Genomic DNA, 14,680 nt, shown 5'->3' on the forward strand with positions numbered 1-14,680 from the left:
CAGGATCGATGAATCATTGGATGCTTTGAGCTAAGCTGTTTTCTTTTCTTCACTAGATCTGATGTCGGGTTATTTTCAGGTGGCAATGGAGCAAAAAGATCAACCAAAGACAGCAGTGGCTACCCCATTTGGCCTTTATGAATGGACATGAATGCCTTTTGGCCTTTGCAATGCCCCTACTACATTTCAAAGACTTATGGAGCTCACCTTCGGTGACTACCTCTTTAACATCTTTCTACTATATGTGGATGACATTTTGGCATTCTCCTGAGATTTTCCAAGTCATCTAGAGAGGCTGGGAAAAGTTTTTCAATGATTAGCAGAATGTGGCCTGAAATTAAAGCCCAGCAAATGTAAACTGTTGTACAAAGAGGTCAATTATTTGGGGCCTGTAATATCAGAATAAGGTGTTGCGGTGGACTCTGGCAAAATTAAGGCTCTGCAAGACTGGCAACCTCCCAGAACTGCCACAGAAGTCTGTTAATTCATGGGGTTTGCCAGCTACTATGATGATTTGTACCAGCGTTTGCACAAATTGCATCACCGCTATACTAGCTGATGGGGAAACCTAGGAAGAACTGTAAACCTGTGCCATTTGTGTGGTCTTCTGAATGTCAAAAAGTGTTTGAGACTCTCAAGGATTAGTCCCCATGAGCAGGAGAGGATTTGCATGTGGAGAGATGAGAGACAGAGAATAAAGGGCAGATTATTTCTGGCTCCTTTTGTGGGGAAGGATTCCTTGTTACTCTCCACTTTAATCATACTTCCAGAAACCTCTCAATTGGAAAATTGCCCATGATAATCAATACACTAGTAAACTTACAACTTTTTCTTTTAGTGTCTAGGGGGTCACATTTGTAAGAGGACAATCTTAAGTTTTGCTGCATTTAAAGTTCTTGCAATGTTTTAAAATTTGCATGAGTTATTGTCTAATACTGTGTTGTGTACATAACATAGTAACATATGTAAAGGCTAATGAACTAACCTGCGGATTATTTTATAGAAATAGGCCATTTTCACATGTTATCTTTCCTATGAAAACAAGCCATTAAGATAACATGCAAATCAGTTTGCAAAATATTTTTTGCAGTAAAGTTCATGCAAAATTGATTACTTTATTGGAAAATAAAACAAAACAAACAAAAAACCCCACTAACTATACCTCTGGAGGTATAGCTAAGTTTTGCAAAATGTTTTGCTTTTGCTAACATTTTTTTTTGTTAAATTTATCTATGTGAAATGGCTGATGAGCTGCTTTGCATCAGTGGTGTAGACAGAAATTATTTGGGGGGGGGGGGGAGCGGGGGAGCAGGGTTAACATGGGTGGGTAGTTGACATACAAGTCTAGAACTTACTAGTCGTTCTCTTATCGATAAAGAATGCCTTAAAGAGCACTTGACAATGAATTTCTAAGTAGTTTTATCACAAGTGATGCTTTAAAATATTTTTATTTTATTTTAAGCACTTACCAGCATTGAAAATACTTTATTAATCTGTATAAATTTATTTTATATTTATTGCAGTTTCTAAATACACATCATGTAAAAAGTAAACAAAGAACCCTTAACAGAAGCATCAAATCCAATCATGTAATAAAACAAACATCAATATATTCTTTTATGATTCCTCTTTCCAAAAATGCAGAGAATGTTATAACCACAATAAAACAGCAATAATCATAATGTTGTTATATTTATATAATTATCTGATCTACATTTCCCTTCTTACTCCAAGTTATTGATTTCCTTGTTACATGTAACTGCTTTTCTGCACTATTGTTCAAATTGTAAAGTTTATTATAATCGCACCCCTGTTTCTTGTGAACCAGCATGATGGGACTATCGTCTTGAATGTTGGTATATAAAAAAACTTAAACTTAAACTTAAACATCATAAGAATTTAAGATTTTCAACAGGTGCAGAACAGAACTAGGAAGTGAAAAAAAAATATTCAAATTCTGGCGTTACCTCAGTGACAACAAAATACACTCCCTCCAATGCCAAACATTTTAGGGCTGATGCAATACAGTGCGCTCAGCTGAGTGTACTATTTAACCCGCAGTTGGATGCGGATTGTGTAGGCGCTACCTAATCCCCTTATGTAATAAGGGGAAAAGTGCCTCCACAATGCACGTCAAACATGCAGCGAAACTAATAGCGCTGATCACATGCAAATGCATGTTGATGAGGCTATTAGTTAATCACCCAAGATGCAAAAAAAAAGTGTGTCTAAAACGCACAGTTTTGCGCTCAGAAATTAACGCCTGCCTAGAGCAGGCGTTAATTTCTGAGCACTCCCAAAAATTGTACAGAAAAGCAGAAAATACTACTTTTCTGTATATCGTCCTACTTAATATCATTGCGATATTAAGTAGGAGGAAGTAGAACACTAAAAAGTAAAAAAAAAAAAAAGTTTAAAAAATAGTGCTGGCAGACAGGTTCAGGAAACGGACGCTCAGTTAGCAAGCTTCTGTTTCCTGAACTTGTGGCTGTGTGCTGATTAGGAAAATGGACACCAATAAGTTCAGCGTCTGTTTTCCTAACCAGCGGATGGCCACTGTCAGCCGACCACTTGCAGGCACAGGTTCACATTCTCACCAGACAGGCTCTCACATGCTCTCTCTCTCACATGCAGGCTCACACAAACATAGGGTCTCACTCTCACAAGCAGGCTACCACTTCAACATACATACGCTTCCTTACATACACAGTGTCTTATTCCCAAATTCTCTCTCTTTAAACATATATGCTCTTGCCCTCTCTTACACACAGGTTCTAACATCCACATGCCCTCTGTTATGTACTGGGTTGTTTTAGTGTGCCCTTGGGCCTCAGCCCAACCCCAGATGGAACCAGGACCGAACCGAGGGTTGACGGCGTGTTCCACCATGGCTGACGGTCTTACCCTCTGCCAGGCCTGCAAGCTCCCAAGGCCAACAACATGATGATGTTGGAATGTGAATGGTCCTCTGACCATTCCAAGCCCTTTCGGACCTGCCGCTTGGATCGGCATGAAGCAGCAGGCCTGGCCTGGGGTCGAGGGCAGACGGGCCTTGACACGAAGACATGACAGCAGGATCGATGCAACGTCATCGCGGATGAGGACTTGACACCAAGGCTGATGCAGATGGCATCAGAGACGAGGGCTGGCACAAGACAAGACACCAAGGTCGCTGAAGACATGACACCAGGGTCGAGGCATCGCGGACGAAGACATGACACCAAGGCTGATGCGAAGACATCATGGACCAATGGTCGATGCGACGGCATCCCGGACCAGGGTCGATGTGACGACATCAGTAACAAGACGTTGACATGATACCAAGAGTGATGCATCGGCATCCAGGATGAGATGAGGAACTTGACGAAGTCCAGACGAGACGAGAAGCTGGGCGGAAGGACATTGGCACTGTCTCTCAGGACGCCCAACTCAGTTCACCCGTGGAACTGAGTCGTGGACCACGCTGTCCCACTGAGCGCCCTACACAGCCCGAGTAGGCTGGTCACGGACCACGCTGAGAACGGGACGACCGCAGGGAAGGATCCAGTCGAAGCAGAACTCCGACGGAGCCGATTTTGTCCGAAGTTTCACCAACGGCTGGCAGGACATGATGGCTCAGGAGCACAGGACAGCAGTCCACCTGCAGGCTACTCCATGCTCAGGAAAGACGTCATCTGAGAGAGCACGGCCTACAGGACCAGAAGGCTCAGGAGCGCTGAAGACGAAGACACAGGAGCAGGACATCAAGGAACTTGGAACATCAGGAAGCAGAAGACCAAGACGAGACACCAGGACACCTGGATGGGGACCTCAGGCAATAAAGACATGGCATGACATGATGAGACGAAATGAAGAGGAGCTCCACGAAGAAGACCTGATGGAGCTCTGGCAGGCGGGAGCCTCCAGAGAGAAGTAACTCCGATGCAAGGCAAAGACTGACTGACGGAGCAGCCCTTTTATAGGGCTGGTACAGGAAGTCCCATTAAAGGTGGGGCCAGCACACCTCCTGTGTCTGACCCTTTAAATGTAGCAGAGAGGCACGCGCCGGCACCTAAGGGGAAGCAGGAGCTTGTGCAGGACCGCGGACAGCGGCCTGCACCTTCATCGACGTGAAGAGAGGCAGGGTTGAGCCTGGACGCAGGTCCTGACGTCGGCAGTGGCTCCTGCCGCTGCAGGAAGCCCCGAGAGCAGCTCCAGCCGCCAGAAGAGTCTTGGGGCTTGCGGCCTACGCCGCGAAGATGGTGGAAGTCGGGCGGTTCTATGCCGCAAAGATGGCCAGGAAAGTCCGCGGCTCCGGCCGCGGTGAAGACTGCTACCAGGGGTGGCCTCTGGGCCGCGGGAGAACTTCAGTCCATGGCTCCAGCTGCGTAGGCAGGCCCGACGTCGGGTGAAGCAGGAAATGGCAACGGGTGAGTGCCTGCTCGCGGGGGAACCTGCGGGCAGCGTTCATAACACCCTCTCTCCCTCAAACACACACACACACACACACATCTTCTCCACTCCCACATGTTATTTCTCATACACACACACATACACTCTCTCAAGCAGGCTCCCATTCACACCTCCCCCTCAGGAAACCTTCCGTTCATACCCCCAACCCAACTATTAAAGGTTTCCATTCACACACACATACACGCAGAAATAGGCCGATTCAGAAAACCGCGCGGGAAGCTGGCGAGCACCCGCTCTCCTGGCGCTCGCACAGGCCACTCTCCTGGGCGCGCGATTCAGAAGGGTGGCCTATGCAAATTAGGGCCCGCAGTAAAAGAAGGCGCTAGGGACACTAGCGCATCCCTAGTGCCTCCTTTTTGACAGGAGCAGCAGCTGTCAGCAGGTTTGACAGCTGACGCTCAGTTTTGCCGGCGTCAGTTCTCAAACCCACTGACAGCCACGGGTTCGGAAAATGGACGCCGGCATAATTGAGCATCCATGTTCCGACCCGCGGGCGGCGGGCCGATTTTTAATTTAATTTTTTTAAAATTTTTACTTTTTTTTTTTACTTTTGGGGCCTCCGACTTAATATCGCCATGATATTAAGTCGGAGGGTGCACAGAAAAGCAGGTTTTTCTGCTTTTCTGTGCACTTCCCCGGCGCCGGCAGAAATTAACGCCAGTCTTTGGGCAGGCGTTAATTTCTGAAAGTAAAATGTGCGGCTTGGCTGCACATTTTACTTTCTGTATCACGCGGGAATAACTAATAGGGCCATCAATATGCATTTGCATGTTGCGGGCGCTATTAGTTTCGGGGGGTTGGACGCGCGTTATCGACGTGCTATTACCCCTTACTGAATAAGGGGTAAAGCTAGTGCATCGAAAACGCGCGTCCAAATGCGGGTTAACAGTGCGCTCCACCGGAGTGCACTCTACTGTATTGGACCGAAAGACAGGCTCCCATTTACACCTTCCCCTCCAGGCAGCCTCCCATTCATACCCCCAACCCACCCCACAGCAGGCTTCCATTCACTCATACACCCAGGCAGGCTCCCATTACACCAACCCCCCCCCCCCCCCCTCCCCAATAAGCCAGGCTCCATTTCACACAAACACACACCCAGGCAGTCTCCCATTTGGGAGCAGATTGCAGAAGGGGAAGCCCGTTCTGCTGCTCCTCTTCGTGTGCCGACTTCTGTGCTATACAAAACTCTTGCGGCCAGCACTTTCTATATGTCAATCTTGTGCATCGCAAGATCAGTATAGAGCACATGCTAGCTGCAAGAATTTTTAATTCAGTAAGGCCGGCACATGTGGTGGAGTAGGGAATGGGCTTTCTCCCAGCAGTATTCTCTTCTCAGCTGCCGGTGTGATGGGGTCCACTTGGGCCTCCTCTTTCTTCAACCGTTGATGGGATGGGATAGACTGGTGGCCTCCTGGGCCTTTTTTTTTTGTCTGGGATGCCAGTAGGGTGGAAGCCACGGGCAGCCTCATGGACTGCCTCCTCTCTTCGGTCGTCAGTGGGAAAATGGTCCACCGGCAGCCTCCTGGGCTGCCTCCCCTCTTCAGCTGCTGCTCTGCTGGCTGTGTATGTCCGGCAGCACTGGGCTTGTTCATGGGGCCTTGCGACAAGGCCTCTCTTCTCGGGCTGCCGGGCATTGCTAAGTGGGTGGGCCATGGCCCACCCAGGCCCTCCTATGGCTATGCAACCGCTTTGCATAACTAAGCACTTAAAGGTAGATTTTAAAAGCCTTGCGTGTGCAAAAATGGCCACATACTCGTATAAGTGGGTCGCTGGGAGCTATGTGAATTTTAAATAGCCGGGAAGGGCACGCGTACATCAAGGTAAGTGTGCCCAGAAAAGGTAGGTGGAAAAGGGGCAGAACCTGGGTGCACGTGTGGCTCTTTTAAAATCTACCCTTTAGTTTAGCATTATGTCTTGCAAAACTGAAATTTTACATGAAAAACGAGCAAATTACATGCATTAGTCTTCACACATCCAACAATACACTGGAGTAATGCTTGCACTCTAATATACTGATATCCACACAAGTGCAAGAAGAAAGTTAGTTCCTGGTGTAGTTTTAAAGTTCCACATGTAACATTTTATTGCGGCAACTCCTGAATTCAAGTCACAAACTTTAAATACAATACCCCCAACACGGTCCGTGTTTCGCCACCCGGCTGCTTCGGGGGGGGGGGAGTCAATTTTAACAATGATCTGTAAAGAACACAAAACACATTAAAGCCAGGAACTGAATTGATACCGTCCAGACTAAATGCCGTGGGTTTGCGCTATATCTACTATCTTAGAATAACATTACAAACTGTTAACATACCTGTATCAATCTGACAGCGATTTTGACAGGAGCGCAACCACGGCGGCTTTAACTATGGTTTATAAACGCTATCTTTAGGCGCGAAAATCATAACTGATTGATGTGCTCTGGTACGTAATCGACGTCAGAACTACTTTCTTCTTGCACTTGTGTGGATATTAGTCTTCACACATGCCATTTTCTGCATTTATGCCCTTTTTCATGTGAGAAAGCATTTACAAACCTCAGCGTAGTTTAGTGCATTAACCCTATAACATCTTAGTTGTTAGCAGATGAGGACTACTTTGCCCGCCCAGTCATCCTGTTGTGTCAGGACAGACACTACTTGGTCTCTGGTCAGCTCCAGTGCTCTAACCATTTCTCATTCTCTTTCCCCACCAGCATCTAAAATAAATGTGAATTATCTGAGTTCTGTTTTTTTTCTCTTCTGCTCTATTCTTGCTTTTGTACTTGCCACAAAGAGTTTTCACAGAAGTATTAGAACTTACCTATCAAATCAAATTCATGGAGGATAGTCCAAGGCAAGTTATCACATAACCAGTTTTACTTCTTTTGCATGACCAAAGGAGAAGGCTACAAATTAGGGATGATGGGTAAACCTCTACCAATCAAATTCAATTTCAGCTCTGCAAATGTTTGGCTAAAATTTGGATAACCGGAGTCAGCTCTGATCTACTTTAAATCTGGTTCCGATTTGCACTTTTTTCTCATAATTGTTTATTTATTGAAAATGGTTCTGATAATCAGGCAAACTGGGAAGGTCATGAGTAGGATTAATTGAAGTCAAATGTTTTGCAATTCTAAATTCACCCCATTTTTTGCTCCTATGACATTTTCGCATATGAATGAGCTGCTATGCATACATTTACATGTGACGCCATTCATTGATTTTGTGTGTGCTCTACCTGATTTGTTTGCAGATGTCATTGGATGCAAATTTCCAATATTGCGCAATGATACCTTTTTTTCAGTACACTTAAGAGCTAATTTTCATGTTTAATGTGCATTAACACATTATTGCAGCTTCGTAAATAGGTCCCTGCTAAGAGAAACAATTCAACCCCTCTTTTGTGTAATGTAAGTGTGACACTACATCTTCCTCGATAATGAGGGTATGCTCCTCCAATTAATATTAAATATCAGCCTGTACTACATAATGGTATGAAGAATCTCGGGAACAAATTGTGATGAACTGTACTTAAGTGTTAATTAAAACGGAGAATATACTTTATTTTAACCATTATGAATAAGCATATTTGTTGATGGAACCTTCTTTCTGTTGGGAGCCTTGTCATTCTAGTTCATTGTTCTAAGTTTCACAAGGTCAGGGGTGGCATTCCATTGGGCAAACTAGAGCACCAAACTTTGGGGTGCGGCAAAATTGCCAGCATGTGTCCCCAGCTGCCAGTGGAGCCCATCCTGCTGGTGGTCAAAGAAGAGAGGGAGAGGCCTGGAGGGCTACAGTTGAAGCCCATCTCCACTGGTAGCTGAAGAAGAGAGAGAGAGAGAGAGAGGGAGTGAGAATGAGAGAGAGAACGCGCGCGCGCGCGCGTGCGTGTGTATGTGTGTGAGAGATAGCACGCACAGAACCAGTGCTTCCACTAGGTGAACCAGGAGGTCAATTAGAATTCTAAAATTTTTGGGTGGTAAAATTCTGTCAATGCAAAGTTTGGAGCTGCTGGCAGAGGTCCAGAGATGGGACCATTGGTGAAGCCTCCCACCAGTGGCCAAATATGAGGAAGAGGCCTAGGGCCACTGGCAGAGCCCATCTCACTAGAAGATGAAGAATGTAAAAAGAGGTCTGGAACTTATGCATTAGGGGTAATTTTCAAAAGGATTTACATGTGCAAATGTAACAATTATTGTACCAGTTTTCAAAATTAATTTATCTGCATAAATTGCACTTACACAGGTAAATCCTATAGCAATTTTCAAAAACCATCTTACATGGGTAAAGTGCATTTATCCATGTAAATCCCAATTTTAAGCGTGTAAATGCTGTTTAAAATTTGGTCTATAGAGAGGAGAAAAGGAAGGGAAATAAATCCTTGATAACTGTGGAGGGATGGAAGAGATAGATAGGATATTGGATAGGTGAAGGGGTAGAAAAAAAAAGAGAAGGTGCAGGGTGGGTGATGGGGTACCGAGGGAGAATGCTGTGTGATTGGCATGAGTTATCAAAATATTGCGCATTTAAAAATTAGCATATACATGCGTAAGCAGCCTCTGCTCACACACTCTATATTTTATAAAAGCTGAAAATACATGTGCATTTTCTCTTTCCCGCACACATATATGAACTTAAAAAAGGGGTGGTCTAGAGATGTTCTGGGGCAGAGCCAATATGTACATTTTTAAAAAACACATTTTTAAAAGTGTTTTTTTAAATAGCCCAGACTAGATGATATACACTCCAGGGTTCTGAAAGAACTAAAAAATGAAATTTCAGATCTATTACTAGTAATTTGTAACCTATCATTAAAATCATCCATTGTACCCAAAGACTGGAGGGTGGCCAATGTAACCCTGATATTTAAAAAGAGCTGTATGGTTGATCCAGGAATTATAGACTGGTGAGCCTAATTTCAGTGCCAGGAAAATTGTATAAACTATTCTAAACAACAAAATCACAGAAGATATAGATAGACATGGTTTAATGGGACATAGCCAGCATGGATTTACCCAAGGGAAGTCTTGCCTCAAAAATCTGCTACATTTTTTAGAAGGGGTGAATAAACTTGTGGTTAAAGGTGAACTGATAGATGTGCTGTATTTGTATTTTCAGAAGGTGTTTGACAAAGTCCCTTATGAGAGACTTTTAAGAAAACTAAAAAGTCATGGGATAGGAGGCAATGTCCTTTCATGGATTGAAAACTGTTTAAAAGACAGGAAACAGAGAGTAGGATTAAATGGTCAGTTTTCTCAGTGGAAAAGGGTAAACAGTGGAGTGCCTCAGGGATCTGTAGTTAGACGAGTGCTTTTTAATATATTTATAAATGATCTGGAAAAAGGAATGATGAGTGAGGTAATCAGATTTGCAGATGACACAAAATTATTCAGAGTTGTTAAATCACAAGTGGATTGTGATAAATTTCAGGAGGACCTTGTGAGATTGGAAGATTGGATGTCCAAATGGCAGATGAAATTTATTGAGGATAAGTGCAAGGTATTGCATAGTAGGGAAAAAGATCCATGCTATATGATGTTAGGTTTCATGTTAGAGTTATCACCCAGGAAAAAGATCTAGGTGCCATAGTGGACAATACATTGAAGTCATCATCTCACTGTGTGTTGCGCTCCACTGCTCGTGGGCCCCAACCGCATGCAGCCTCCCTCACCACCCCTGTCCGACCCTGCCACCGTCACTGCTGGACCTTATTTCTGCGTGGCCTGGACTGCTGCGCTGCTGCCGCCCCAGACCACTGCTGCTTGTTGCCACTCCAACGCGGCCTGGCTGCTGCTGATGCCATGCTCTGTAGCCAGGAGGGCCACCGCTGACTCCGGCTTCCTGAGTGGCAGGATAGCTCTGCCGCATCTGATATCTCCTTCTCCGCGGCGGGGAGGGCTGCCACTGATGTTCCTCTTCTGCGGTGGGGAGGGTTGAGATTCCACTTCTTCACTGTAGGAATGCCACCAACACTGCCATTCTTCTCCTGTCTGTCCTGGGTCCTGCATAGGCATGTGAGCCTCTTCTCTGCATTTAAAGGGCCAGTGGAGAGAAAAACCCTGCGGCCCCAACAGATGATGTCAGTCTTTGCCATGTCCAGCCCTATAAAAGGGCTAGACATGGCAAAGACTCCTCGGGGCCTTCGTATCAGATCTTTATGGTGTTCCATGCTTCTTCTCTCCGGTCAAGGAACTCCGTGGTCTCCTCCTGTCTAGATGGTTCTTCGTTAGATGTTTCTGATGTTCCTGGTCTTGTTCCTCATCAGAGCTCCTTCATTGCCTGTTCCATGTTCCTGATGTTCCACATTCCTGATGTTCCATGTTCCAGTCCTGGTCCAGATGTTCCCGACTTTGGCTCTTCGTCCTGCTTTCAGGTTTCCTGCTTGTCCACCTTTCCTGGTGTGCAACCGTCATGGTCCGTGACCAGCCCAAGGGGGGCTGTGTAGGGCGCTTTGTGGCACAAACCTGTCTTCATGTTTGCAGCGCAAGTCTCCAGAAGGCCCTTGTTTTTAATGCTGAGGTCTGTTCCTGAATCCGAGTTCTGAATCCTTGAATCCTGGGTCTTGAAACCTGAATCTTGAATCCTGTTCCCGCTCTTCGGAGTTCCTTGTTCCTGCTTCTATCCATGCCCTAGACTCAACCCAGAGTCTGCTCCGCTTCAGCATGGTCCATGACCAGTCACGGGCGGCTGTGTAGGCGCGCTTTGGTGCCGGCCTCTCCTGAATATTTGTCAGTTTACCAATTCCAAGTTTTCACCTTCTCGACTGGAATCTGCTTTGCTTCCGGCGTGGTCCGTGACCAGCCATGGGCAGCTGTGTAAGGCACTGTGTGGTGCAGTACTCACTCTGTACTAGTGCCTGAATCCTGAATCCTCATCTGAGTCTTCCAAATTCCTCGAGTCTTCATTTTCATCTTCCAAGTTCCTGAGTTCCATGTCTCATCTTGTTCCTGCCCTCAGCCTCCGTCTGGCCTCATGCACTCATCGTTCCAAAGTGGTTGGAGGGCTACTCTTGAGACCAGCATTGCGTTGCTGGGTCTCACCTGTGAGTCGAGGTCCAGTGGAAGTCTGAGCCTGCCTTGTTCCAGATGCAAATGTGGGGTATAAAGAATACTTAGAAGTAGGTAAGATAAGAGTACAATTAGCTATGAATAATTAAAAAGAGAGTAAACAAGTAATAATAGGCACAAAGGGGTAAACTTTCAAAACGTCAAAAGGTAAATTTTAGGGATGTGCATTCGTTTTGAATGAATGCGCAATCCGCAATGTATAGGTCCCTATTTGTTGCATTCGTGGGGTTCCGAAACATATGGTGAACCCCCATGAATGCAACGTATCATTAACAAATAAACCCCCCACCCTCCTGACCCCCCCAAGACTTGCCAAAAGTCCCTGGTGGTCCAGCGGGGGTCCTGGAGCGATCTCTTGCACTCGGGCCATCGGCTGCCAATATCCAAAATGGCGCCGATAGCCTTTGCCCTTACTATGTCACAGGGGCTACCGGTGACATTGGTCGGCCCCTGTCCCATGGAAGGAGCACAAGATGGTGCCGGCCATCCATTGCTCCTACCATGTGACAGGGACCGACCAATGGCACCGGTAGCCCCTGTGACATAGTAAGGGCAAAGGCTATCGGCGCCATTTTGAATACCAGCAGCCGACGGCCCGAGTGCAGGAGATCGCTCCAGGACCCCTGCTGGACCACCAGGGACTTTTGACAAGTCTTGGGGGGTCAGGAGGGTGGGGGGTTTTATTCGTTAATGATACAATGCATTCGTGGTGGTTCGCCATATGTTTCAGAACCCCACGAATGCAATGAATAAGGACCTACCATGTGACATCAGAGTCCACAAGTAAATTTGTATGTGTAAAAAAAAGGGTGGGCCAGGCTAACTTTTACTCAAGTAAGCTGCTAATTTACAACCTGCCAAATTGATGCATGTAAGTCGTTTACTTACATTTATTTACATTTTAAGATTTTTAATTCGTAAATGGGGCATTGCTTCTGGGGCAGATGTAGCAATCGGCTGCTGGTTATAGCTTACAAAGATTCACACAAAGGAGCGCCTGAAGGGCATGTCCTTTGTTACAGACTTTCGGCTTTCTGAGGGCTAAGACTACATCCAACAAGTGTTATAATAGGCCTAATACAACATGGGTTCCAAGTTCCTTTTTTTTGCAGGGTTTTCTAATTGTCACCACAGCAGTGCATGTAAATATGATATAAGGGATATTTTTACTTCAGAAGACTGTACTTTGAATGTCCTTTATGTAAAATCTGTGTTTATAAATATATCATTTTTAATTGTGCATGGAGAGGGCTTTGGGGGAGGGGCGGGATGGCGTCAGCAACGTAAGAGTTGAAGGTTCATCTAGGGTGCCTTATACCCTGAGCCAGCCCCGCACAAGGTGACCAGAGGAAAAGCGTCACAAATCTTTCTTCATGATTACAAGTATGGCTTCCTGATACTGAAGATCTGACATGCTTTAAATGTGATGAAACATCTGCAGAAAGCTACAGGGGTGGCAATTAAGGAGAGATTTAGGACCCCCGTTACGTTCTACAGCTTTCTCCAAATCTCTATGAAAAGGGGAAAAGCTCTGGAAAATCAGTCCCATAGAGCTAACTTTATTCGGGAGGTGACTCCGGGTAGGTACCTACTATAATCACGCTCAATAAATAAGGTCCTTAAAATCCTAATACTTTGTCCTTTAGTAGGAAAAAAAAAACCATGTAAGGGTTGTTAAAAGTAGCATTCAACCTTGAGATACGTTCTGCCTATAGCAAAATACCAACGAGGGAGTTTATGGTTACAAAACAATGCTATTAAGCAGTTTGAAAGAAATAAAACCCAATGCATTGTTTTGATTTCACTCAGCGCACTGAAAAAATAAATAAAGGGTTATTTTTAGTGGCTTTTTTTCTCGTAGGCTGTGCAATAAAATCTCCAGAGTGACCTCAGACCTGGAGCACAGACTGTATTTTGTGTGAGGAGGGCGTGTGTGTGTGTGTGGGGAGGAGGGAGGACAGGAGGAAATAGCCAGAGACACAATCACCAATTACAGATGATAGTAAACGCTTTTAGGAACAGGAGATTCGCTTCATTTTAGCCTTTGCATTGATAAATGAATAAAAAAGCTTTTTTTTTTTCTTTCTCCTGTGGTTGAAGTGTGGTTTTAAATGAATAGATAAGAGCCAGAGTAAATAGAAACACTCCTCCATTCCTGAGGGAAGTTGGTGAACTGCCCACATCATTTGCTGATAAAGTCCCATCTGTTAAAACAAAGTACTACAGCGCTGGTAATAAATTTCAGCCAAAGACCATGAGGGGTTAGTTTCGCCTGACAGACTTGTTTTTTTTTTTTTTTTTTCATGAGGAAACTATCTGAGAGTGAACTATAGTAGCTAATATTTGCTTCAAAGTTCTTGGGATCCTTTGCCTCCTGACTGGGTTATTGAAAACCCTGCTTTCCCTACCGCTCTCTCTTTTTCCGGGTATAAAAGTGTTGACCGAACACTGCAGCGGCAAAAACCAAGGTCGTTGGGAAAACTAGATTTAACCTCTGAGGGGAAGGGGGCCACTTTCACAGCCCTGGAGAGCACCGGACCACTTAGGGTGGGAAACTTCTCAGGTTTTGTGGCATGGGGGCAGGAAACTTCTGCAAGGCCACACGCCCTCCCCCAAAATCCAGTGCACTCCAAGCTGCTGCTCCAAAGTAAAGTTTACTTAAAGAAAGCTAGTAAAGTTTCAGCAGGTAAAGTCAAGTCCAGTGAAGCACACGGCCAGAAAGAGCATACAGATCTTCAAAACCTCCAAAAGTATCTTTGCAAAGCAGTTCTTATATAGCTTAAATCTTTTGCTCCTCTGATACTCTAATCCTTCCCCGTAGCCTTTCTGCTGGTTAACCCTGGGGAAGAAAATTTGAGTTGCTCTTGAGATTTTTCAAAGTATGCACACAGAAAATGGGCTGGCCCATGACGAATCTCCCCATGCATTTTTGGTGGATGGGAGTTCCTGGAACAACCTTGCTTCTCCGTAGAAGAATTCTTTACCTTCCACCGATTCCAAAATTAAAAACCCAGGTCAGGCCACAGCACCTTGCTGTTCCTCCCTATCTCCCAGCACGACACAAAACACACAGGTCTCTTCCAACTTTAAAAAAAAAAAATTCTTTAACTCCCAGTGTCTCAAGGAAGCACCTTTTACACCCCCCTCCTGTCCCATCCTCTTGCGGAGAAAAACCAT

This window comes from Rhinatrema bivittatum, chromosome 4 (genome assembly GCF_901001135.1).
Source record: "Rhinatrema bivittatum chromosome 4, aRhiBiv1.1, whole genome shotgun sequence".
Classification (NCBI taxonomy): Eukaryota; Metazoa; Chordata; class Amphibia; order Gymnophiona; family Rhinatrematidae; genus Rhinatrema; species Rhinatrema bivittatum.